Here is an 11,822-nt window from a genome sequence, read left to right as displayed (position 1 = left end):
TTTCAAGCAAATGGCATTCAGAAAAAGTGGGAGTAGCTGTACTAATATCTGTCAAAATAGACATCAAAATCAAAGAGGTAAAGAAAGATACTGAGGGATACTTCATTATGATAAAGGGAATCATGCTCCAAGAAGTCATAACATTTATTAATATTTATGTTCTCAGTCAGGAGCCCTGAAATATGTAAAGCAATTACTAACAGAACTAAAGGGAGAAACAGACCAAAACACTATGTTAGTAGGGGACCTACATACCCCACAGTCTGATATGGATGGATTATCTAAACATAAAATCAATAAGCAAATAACATCTTTAAATGACACATTAGATCAACTGGACATAATTGACATTTACAGAGCCTTCCCTCCCAAAACAACTGTTTATACATTCTTCTCTAGTGCACAGAACATTCTCAAGAATCGATCACATATTGGGACACAGAGATAGCCTCAACAAATATAAAAGGGTTGAAATCATCCTAAATATATTCTCTGATCATAATGCTTTGAAGCTGGAGATCAACTGTAAAAAGAAAGAGGGGAGATGCAGAAATATGTGGAGATTAAACAACATGCTACTGAAGAATGGCTGAGTCAGAGAAGAAATAAAAAGTGAGATGAAAAGATACATATAAAGAAGTGATAATGATAGTACAACATATCAAAACTTTTGTGACATGGCAAAAGCAGTCATAAGATTAAAGTTCATATCATTACAGGCCTATCTCTAAAAACAAGAATGAGCCTAAATAAATAACTTATTCTTCATCTTATAAAACTAGAAAAGGATAAACAAATGAAGCGTTAAATCAGTAGAAGGAAAGAAATATACAAAGTTAGTGCAGAATTAAATAAAATTGAAAACAAAACAAAACAATAAAAAACATGAATGCAACAGAGAGCTCGTTCTTTGAGAAAGTTAATAAAATTGAGAAACCTCTGGTTAGACTCACTGAAAAAAATAGAAAGGGCACAAATAAAATCAGGGATAAAAGAGGAGAAAATACAAGAGGCACTGCAGAAATACAAAAGATTATATAAGAATATTATGAAAAACTATAGAACATCAAATTTAATAACCTCTTAGAAGAAATGGAACAGTGCTTAGAAAGATACAACCTTTCTAGACTGAATCAAGAAGAACTGGAAAATCTAAATAGACTGATCAGTAGTATAGAAATTGAAACAATCAACAAAAACCTATCAAAAAGTAAGATCCAGGGCCAGATTGCTTCACCAGTGAATTCTACTAAACATTCAAAGAAGATTTAACACCTAATGTCCTCAAACTCTTTCAAAAAATTGAAGAAATGGCAATACTTCCTAACTCATTTTATAAGGTCAATATTAGCATGATACAAAAACCTGGTAAAGATAACACACAAAAAAGAAAACTACAGACCAACATCTCTCATGAACACCGATGCAAAAACCCTAAATAAGATACTAGCAGACAGATACTGCAACCTATTAAAAAGATTGTATACCACAATCAAGTGGGCTTCATCCCAGGGGCACTGAGATGGTTTGTCATATGCAAATTGATTAATATAATACACCATATAAACAAATTTAAAAATAAAAATCATATCATCATATCAATAGATGTAGAAAAAACCTTTGTCAAGATACAGCAACCATTTATGATCAAAACACTTAAAAAATTGGTATAGAGGAAAGTACCTTAACATAATAAAGGCCATATATGACCGACTCTCAGCCAACATCATACTTAATGGTGAAAACTAAAAATCTTTTCTCTACAATCAGGAACAAGACAAGGCTGTCGATTATTGTCATTGTTATTTAATATAATATTGGAGGTCCTAGTGAGTGCAATCAGGCAAGAGAAGTATATAAAAAGCGTCCAAATAGTAAATGAAGTTAAACTGTCAATTATTTGAAGATTACATGATTCTCTATATAGAAAATTCTAAAATCTCCACAAGAACACTACTCGAAAACAATAAGCAAATACAGTAAAGTTTGTGGATACAAAATCAATGTTCAAAAATCCATAGTATTTATACACTCTAAAAATAAATACTCAGAAAAAAAGAAGTGGAAAAAGTAATTCCATTTGCAAAAGCAACAGAAAGAATAAAGTACCTAGAAATAAATTTAATGAAACGTGTGAAGGACTTATATAATGAAAACTGTAAGACCTTATTAAAAGAAATTGAAGAAGATACAAAGAAATGGAAAGATATTCCATGTTCTTGGATTGGAAGAATCAACATAGTTAAAATGACCTTATTACCAAAAGCATTATACAGATTTAATGCAATCTCCATCAAAATCCCATCGGCATTTTTTAAAGAAATAGAACAACAAATCATCAGATTTGTAGTGAAATACAAAAGACCCTGAATTGCCAAAGCCATCCTGAGAAAAACGAACGAGGCTGTAGGTATCACTCTGCCTGACTTCAAACTATACTATAAAGTGACAATAATGAAAATGGTATGGTATTGGCAGAAAAACAGACACACAAATCAGTGGACAAGAATCGAGACTCTATAAGTAAACTCATGTTTATATGGGCAAATAATTTTCAACAAAAGAGCCAAAAATATACCGTGGGGAAAGGAAAGCTTCTTAAATAAATTGTACTGGGAAAGCTGGAAAGCCACCTGCAAAAGGATGAAACTACACTGTTGTCTGTCACTATGCACCACAATTAATTAAAAATGAATTAAGGACTTGAATATAAGACCTGAAACAATAAATTGCATAGAGGAAAACTTAGGAACTAAACTCATGGACCCTGGACTTAAAGAGGATTTTATGAATTTGACCTCAAAGGCAAGGGAAGTAAAAGCCAAAATAAATGACTGGGACTACATCAAAATAAAAGCCCTGGACAACAAAAGAAATCATCAACAAGGTAAAGGGACAACCATCCGAATGGGAAAATATATTTGCAAGCAACACCTCTGATAAGGACCTAATATCCAAAATATATGAAGAACTCATACAACTCAATAACAAAAAAAGAAACAATCTCATTAAAAAATGGGCAGAGGACCTGAACAGACACTTCTCCCTAAAGGACATACAAATGGCCGACAAATATATGAAAAGATGCTCAACATCACTAGCTATTAAGGAAATGCAAATCAAAACCACAATGAGGTACCATCTCACACCTGTTAGAATAGCTGTTATATACAGGACAAGTAATAACAAGTGTTGGACGGGATGCAGAGTAAAAGGAATCCTCATACATTTCTGGTAGGACTGCAAATTGGTACAGGCACTATGGAAAAAAATATGGAGGTTCCTCAAAAAACTGAGAATTGATCTACCATACGATTCAGCAATCCTTCTACTGGGCAATTATCCCAAAGACTTGAAAACCCATATCCGAAAAGATATTTGCACACCAATGTTTGTATCAGCATTATTCACAGTGGCCAAGACATGAAAGCAATTAAAGTATCAGACTATAGATGATTGGATAAAGATGCTGTGGCACATAAATACAATGGATAATTACTCAGCCATAAGAAGAGATGACAGTCATTTGCAAAAACATGGATGAACCTTGAGGCTATCATGCTAAGTGAAATAAGCCAGACAGAAAAAGTTGAAAATTACATGATACACCTTATATGTAGGATATAAACCTAAAAGCAAGACAAGCAGACAAGGACATGAACTACAGAACAGACAAGCAGAAACTCGTGGACATGGACTATAGACCAGTGGTTACCAATAGATAGTTGGAGAGGTGAGAGGTTGAGAGAGGTAGTAAAAGGTGTCAAATATGTGGTGACAGAAAGAAATTTATCTATAGGTGGTGAACACACAATGCAATATATATATATATATATATATATATATATGCCTTGTTGTTGAATTATATGCCTGAAACTTACTAGATTTCATTATCCCATGTCACCATAATAAAAAATTAATTAATTAATTAATAATTTTTAAAAATGGGCAAAGGATGTGAATACACATTACTCCAAAAAGACCATAAAGGTGGCCAGTAGACATGTAAAAAGGTCCTCATGTTGCTGAACATCAGAGAAATGCAAATTAAAACTACAATGAGGTATCACCTCACACCTCTCAGAATGGTTATCATTCACAAATCAACAAACAATAATGTTGGCAGAGATGTAGAGAAAAAGGAACTCTTGTGAAGTGTTGGTGGGATTTCAAATTGGTGTAGACACTACAGAAAACAGTTTGGAGGTTTTCAAAAACTTTTAAAAAATTATTTGATTTCCAGTTTAAATGGTGAAGGGAGGTAAATATAATGCTTGCCTCCTGTCACGATTACATCAAAATTACAACTAAACTACAAAACAACAATCATTGAAAATCACCTGAAATCTAGCTCGACAAAAGTTATAAAACTAAGGACAAACCACCTCAAATCTGGTTAAAAATTAGCTGGGATATCTCAACCGTGGAGGTCTCTTAGAGGAGTAAGATGTCTTAGCCCTACAGCAGGCTCACTAGCCCAGGGTTCTAGTGCCAGGAAATGAAGATTTCATAACTTCTGGCTGTGAAAATCAGTGGAGAATGGCTGAGTGAGGTGGAGGGCTGCTGGAGTCCCCAGTGTTCCATTTAAAGGGTCCATGCATGGATGTGCTTACTGATGGACTCACACTCTCTGAGCTTCAGCACTGGATCTGCAGCTTGAAAGGTGCCAAGGCCATATGGGGAGAAACTGCTTTATTTGGCTTCAGTGCAAGGGATGGAAGGGCAGCTTTTTTTAGACAAAAGTGATGGTAGAATTCATTGTTTCCTTGTTGAGCTCTCCCCACTCCTGGAATGCACATTCAGGCAGTGGCCATATCTGAGTCACCATCAATCTGTTAACACTTGTTGCCCTGCCCTGGTGATTTCCTAAGACCTTACCCCAATTTTGGGCCCGTCCAAGCCACTTCCAGTGGATTTTCCATACAAATAGTCTTTATTGGCTCTTTCTGTGGACTTTCCTAAAATCTAAAAGTTTTGCAAACCCAAACAAGCAGCATCTGGCCTTGGTGTCCTTTGTATCTCTTTCTGAACAGACCCAATTCGGCAGTAGCAACAGCCAGACTAGGTTTGCAGCTTGGCTTCTTGAGGTACCTTCAAGCCCAGCATGGATGTCAGCCATCTGCAGATGGCTTGATGGCTCAAGCCGAGTGGCTCCCGTCAGGGCACAGGCTGCAATTTGACTTGGTCTACTATAGGGCCCCTCCCCAAAGGCTTGGTTGGCATGTCTGGTAGCCAGCTTCAGATGGAGCAGGAGTAGCACCCAGGGACACATCCAAGAACAACACACCAAAAAGGCAGAGTGGACAAGCACCTGAGCCCCGCTAAAGCGAATCCTGTTCCATAGAATCAGCCCATGAACAGTATTCCTGCATTCTAGTCACTGGCCAGTCCTTACAACTGATCAGCCTGAAGGTCAGTCCCTTACATTAACATGCACACAGCAACCAAGGCTCAAATACAACAGGAGGGCACACACAGCCCATACAAGAGACACACCTGGAGAACTCAGGTGACCAGAGAGAGGCTGTGCTATTCAGCTCCATAGAACACCTACTACATAAGGCCACTCTACTAAGACTGGAAACATAGCAGCCCTACCTCATACATAGAAACAAACATAGGGAGGTAGCCCAACGGGGAGAAAGGAACATGTCCTAAATGAAAGAACAGAACAAAGCTCCAGAAAATGAACTAAACAAAATGGAGACAAGCAATGTACCAGATGCAGAGTTCAATACATTGGTTATAAGGATGCTCAATGAATTTAGGGAACGAATAGATGAACTCAGAGAGAACTTTAACACAAAAATGGATATAGGAAGCATGAAAAAAGAACAAATCAGGGTTTCTTCTCCCCCCCACCATACAACTTCTCCAATACTTGTTTTTACCTGTCCTGTTGATGATAGCCATTCAAACAGGTGTGAGGTGATATAACATTGTGGTGTCGATTTGCGTTTCCCTAATAGCTGAACATCTTTTCATATGTCTGTTGGCCATTTGTATATCTCTTAGGAGAAAAGAACCTTCATACACTACTGGTGGGAATGTAAATTGGTAAAGCCACTATGGAAAACAGTATGGAGGTTTCTCAAAAATTAAGAATAGAATTATCATACGACTAAGCAATCCCTCTTCTGGGTATCTATCCCCAAAATTTGAAAACATTTATCCCAATACTCTTCAATATTCATAGCAGCATTATTTATGGTGGCCAAGACATGGAAACAACTGAAGTATCCTTCAATAGATGACTGGATAAAGAAGATGTGGTACATATACACAATAGAATATTATTCAGCCATAAGAAGAGATGAAATATTTCTGTTTGTGACTAAATGGCTGGATCTTGAGATTACCATTCTATGTGAAGTAAGTCAGACATAAAAAGTTGAGAACCATATGATTTTACTTATATGTGGGACATAAAACTGAAAGCAAGAAGCAGACAAGATAAATAGAGACTCATGGACATAGACAATAGTTTAGCAGGAAACACCCAATCAGAATGACAAAATGAAAAAAGAATTAAAAAATAAGAGGATAGTTTAAGGGGTCTCTGGGACATCACGCTTACCAACATTGCATTGTAAGAATAACGGAAGAGAGAGAACAAAGAATCGAAAACCTGTTTTTAACTTGGTGAAGGAAATAGACATGCAAACTCAGGAAGTGCAGAGAGTCCCATACAAGATAAACCCAAAGAGGACTATACTAAGACATATCATAATTAAAATACCAAAGATTAAAAACAAAGAGAGAAAAAATCAGCAAGAGAAAAGCAGTTTCTTACCTACATGGGAGCTCCCATAAGAGTGCCAACTGACTTCTCAGTAGAAACTTTGCAGGCCAGAAAGGAGTGACACAAAATATTCAAAGTGATAAAAAGCAAGAACCTACGACCAAGATTACTCTACACAGCAACTCTCTTATTTGTAATTGAAAGCTAGATAAAGAGCTTTACAAATAGAAAAGGCTAAAGGAGTTCGTCACCACAAAACAAATGTTACAAGTGTTAGAGGGACTTCTTGAAGAAGGAGGAGGAGAAAACACAATAAAAAATATAAATAGTAAAATGGTAATAACTACATATCTATCAATAATTACTATAAACATAAATGAATTAAATGCTCCTATCAAAAGTCATAGGGTAGCTGAATGGATAAGAAAACAAGACCCTTACAATGCTTCCTACAAGACTCACTTCAGATTGAAAGACATATACAGACTGAAAGTAAAGGTATGGAAAAAAGATATTTTATGAAAATGGAAACAAACAGGGAAGTTGGGGTAATGATACTTAAACCAGACAAAATAGCCTTGAAAACAAAGACTATAATAAGAGACAAAGAAGAACCCAGTAATCCCACATCTAGTGTTTATGTCTGAAGAAACCCAAAACACTACTTTGAAGGGACATGTACATCCATATGTCCATTGAAGCATTACTTACAATAACCAAGATATTGAGGCAACCTGGTGAGACATCCTGGGTGTCCAATTTATTAATGGATAAAAAGTAGGTGGTACATACATATGATAGAATATTACTCATCCATAATAAAGAATGAAATCCTGTCATCTGCAACATGGATAGACCTAGGGGATGTTGTGCTGTGTGGAGTTAAGTCAGACAAAGAAAGACAAAAGCTATATGATTTCACATACATGTAGAATCTAAAGAACAAAATAAACAAATAAAACAGAAACAAACTAATAGATACAGAAAACTTTTTGATGATTGCCAGTTGAGAGGGATATTGGGTGGATGAGTGAAAAAGGGGAAAGAATTAAGAAGTACAAATTGGTAGTTACAAAATAGTCATGGGGATATAAAGTTTAGCTTAAGGAATATAATCAATAATATTGTAGTAACTGTGTATAGTGCCAGGTGAGTACTAGACATATTGGGGTGATCACTTCATAAGTTATATAAATGTCTAATCATTATGTTGTACACCTGAAACTAATATAATATTGTATGTCAGCTGTAATTGAAAAATAAAGTTATTTAAAAATTAAAAATAAAACTACCTTATGACCCAGCAATTTTACTTCTGGGTATTTATACTTAGAAATCATTAACACTAATTTGAAAAGATGTACCCCTGTGTTTACTGCAGCACTATTTACAATAGCCAAGCTATGGAAGCAACCTAAGTGTCTATCAAGGATTGGATAAAGAAGATACAGTACATATATACAATGGAATGTTACTTGGCCACAAAAAGGAATAAAATCTAACCATTTGTAACAACATGGATCGACCTAGAGGGTATTATTCTAAGTTAAATATGTCTGACTGAGAAAGACAAATATCATATGATCTCAATTGCCTGAAATCTAAGGAACACAATAAACTGGCAAACAAAACAGAAACAGACTTATAGATATAAACAACAAACTGATGGTGCCCAGATGGGAGGGGGATTGGAGCAGGGTTAAAAAAGTAACAAGATTTAAACATACAAATTGGTAGATATAAAGTAGTCATAGGGAAATAAAGTACAGTATAGAGAATATAGTTAATAATATTGCAACCACTACGTATAATGCCATGCGGATACTAGACTAATTGGGGGACTGCTGTGTAAATTATATATACATCATACTGTATACCTGAAACTAAAAGAAAATAATATTGAATATCAACTGTAACTGAAGAAAATAATTTTTAAAAATTCTCTTTGTCTTTAACCTTTGGTGTCTTAATACAGTGTGTCTTGGTGCGGGCCTCTTCCAGTTATTTTGTTAGGGACTCTGCACTTCTTGGACTTATATGTCTTTTTTCTTTGTCAAGTTGGAGATATTTGCAGTCATTATTTCCTCAAAAAGTTTTCAATCCCTTGGTCTCTCTTTTCCTTCTTGTACCCCTAGGATGTAGACATTAGTATGCTTGATGTTTTCCTAGAAGTCCCTTAAACTATTCTAATTAAAAAAAAAATTTTTTTTCTGCTGTTCTGATTGGCTGTTTTCCACTTCCCCGTCTTTCAATCACTTATTTGATTCTCTGCTTCATCTAATCTGCTGATGATTCCATCTAATATAGTCTTCATTTAAATTTTTGTATTCTTCATTTCTAACTGGTTATTTTTTATGGTTTCTATCTCCCTTTTTAATGTTTTTTATCTTGTAGTTGAAGTTTCACTGAGTTCATGTTTTTTCCCTTTTTTCATTGAGCATCCTTGTAACGTGTTTTCAACTCTGTATCTGGTAGATTGCTTGTCTCCATTTCATTTAGTTCTTTTTCTGGAGTTTTGTCCTGTTTTTACATTTGGGACATGTTTATTTGTCTTCTCATTTTTCCTTACTCCGTATGTTTTGTTTCTATTTATTAGGTAGATATGTTATGTTTTCCAGTCTTGGCATTTTGGTGTTATATAGTAGATGTTATGTTGGCTGAGTGGCACAGTATCCCTGGACACCTGAGCTGGGTGCTCCAGGGATGTCCCTTGTGTCATTTGTGTGTGCCCTCCAATTGTATTTGAGCCTTTGTTGCTTTTGGTATGTCAGAAGTTGAGATTGACCCTCAGACTGCCTGGCTGTGAGGCCTGGCCTTGACTAAAGAGGTAAGCTATTGTGTGGGGCCTAATCTCATAGAGCTAGCATCACTTTAGCTGGTGCTCTGGTGCCCATTGAGTTCTTTCTTCAGGTGTGTCACTTGTTGAGCTGGTTGAGTGGTGCTCTGGTGTGATCTGAACCCAACCAGCAGATGTGTTGTTTCTGGAGCCTTGTGGGATGGACTTGGGTGCAGTCCAAGGTTATTTGCTACTTGTGCCCAGCTTGCGACCATCTAGTAGGAGTTACAAAGTCATCTGAAGATGTTTTCCATCTGTGCTGTCTTTGGAGATACTTGGGAGAGGCTATGCTGCAATCCAAAGTTGGCTGCCACTAGAGTCAGGCTTTGACCTTTTGGTAGATACCCCAATGTGAGCTGAGGCCAGTTGCCACTTGTGCCTGGCTGTGGCTACTTAGTTGAAGATACACTCCAAGCCAAGACTGGCCACTGCTTATGCCAGGCTTGGGGCCACCTGATGAGAGTTACAATGCAAATCGAAACTGCTGTTTGCTTTTGTTAGGCTTGAGGCCACTTAGAAAGTGGTACTGGGCATTCTGAAGCCAGCCAATACTTGTCTGGGGTTTGTGGACCTTTTGGAGATTTTAGGAAAGTCTGCAGCATGAGCCAAGGCAGGCTGCTGGAATAGGTTAGGGACTGCATTAAGAGTTGGATAAGGCAGGGTCTCAGGGAATAACTAGGGCAGGGTGTTAGCCAGGTTAGTGGAGAGCACATATTTGTTGCCTTCCTGCACTGGGCCCACTGGGTGGAAGGAAGTTCAACAAAGGAACAATGGTGCTTACCAACAATTTCACCCAGGGTAGAGCTGCCCTAATCCCTGCCCCTCCAGCCTTCACCCTGAAGCTAGTAAATGTATTTTCTCCCCATATGCCCCTAGCACTTTTTGAGCTGCTGCTCCTTTGTTGGGGCTTACTTAGATCAAGTAAATTTGTGAGCCAGCAAATATGTATGTGGGTTCCTCAAAAGGAAGGCCTGGGACTCAAGCAGCTCTCCGTTTCTCTCAGACACAATCTCCATTGTTTTTCACACCCTAATGAAGGACTCCTCTTCCCAGCACTAGCACTCTGGGCCGGGGATCCAACTGTAAGTCTGGGACCCTTTGCTCCTTTGGGTGTGAGGAGGTGGGGAATCTGCAGCTGAGATATTTCTTCTGATTCTTTTTTTGTATTACATTTGTTTAATTATATTATAATTATTAATGCAACAGCTCCTTCAATCATTTCATTAAGATAATAAAAAATAATGGTATAATGATGGTTAAAGCTGGTTCAATCACAGTTTTACAAGCTTATTTATCAAGAGTGAAAATAGAAGACTATTAAAAATAACTAAAAAGATAACATGTTATAGTGCTTAATGTTTCTGTAACTGTTGGTAAGGCTTACATCTAAATCTGATACGGAATTCTTAATTTCATTGAAATAGTTTTTTCTCAGCCACATGGTATACCTTGGTACTATGAGTCTGGAAGAGACTATGAGTACCACTTCTTGTCTTCAGCTGTGACCACACAATATCAGCAAGTGCATCTTTTATACAGAAGCATGTGCCCTTCATAAAAATCAGTCAAACAAACAAACATTCAGACATGTAGCAGCTTCATGGTTTTCTTCTTTTAGCTTCTACAAGCCAGCAGCCTGGAAAGCAGCTATAGATTCTTCACTGGGCAAGATACCTATCAAAACGTTGATGTCTCTTACTGTTCATGCAATCAGTGCTGCAAAAAGCCTGTAGAATTCTTCTGTAGAATTAGCCTGCTGATCTTTGTTAATTGCTGTCTACATATTACTAAAAGAGGCAGGAGGATCATCACTCTGCTGCAACACTCCAATGGCATTACAAAACTTATCTACAAGTAAGTTCACGTGCAGCTGTGTGAGCCAATCTACCATTTTCCTCTCATCTTTCTAATTCTTAATCACCACACCATGGGTGTGACACCTGCCTGGTACATTCTCTGCCCCTTCTTCCAGTGTCGACATGGCTTCTTCTTGATATCCTTAATTATAGGAATTCTGTTCAGCTAGTCTCCAGGTGGTTCTCAATGATGGTTCTTCTATCATTTAGTTGTAATTTTAATGTGGTCGTGGGAGGAGGTGAACACAGAATTTACCTATTTTGCTGTATTGACTGGAAGTTCCTTCTGTCTCCAATTTTCCAATCTCACTTTTCCTAAGTTCCCAGTCAGCAAGGTATTTGTCCATGCCAAATAATTCGTGTGTATTCATACTTCAGACCATGTTTC

At 37.0% G+C, this 11,822-nt stretch overlaps 1 pseudogene; it reads right to left on the bottom strand.

The window, feature by feature from the left end:
- Positions 1-11,236: 11,236 nt before the first annotated feature.
- LOC102886922 lies at positions 11,237-11,469 on the bottom strand (annotated as a pseudogene).
- Between the last annotated feature and the right edge of the window lie 353 nt (positions 11,470-11,822).

This window comes from Pteropus alecto, unplaced genomic scaffold, assembly GCF_000325575.1.
Source record: "Pteropus alecto unplaced genomic scaffold, ASM32557v1 scaffold2387, whole genome shotgun sequence".
Lineage (NCBI taxonomy): Eukaryota > Metazoa > Chordata > Mammalia > Chiroptera > Pteropodidae > Pteropus > Pteropus alecto.
Note: the sequence above shows the minus strand (reverse complement) of the source record. Positions and strands in the feature narration are given on the sequence as shown.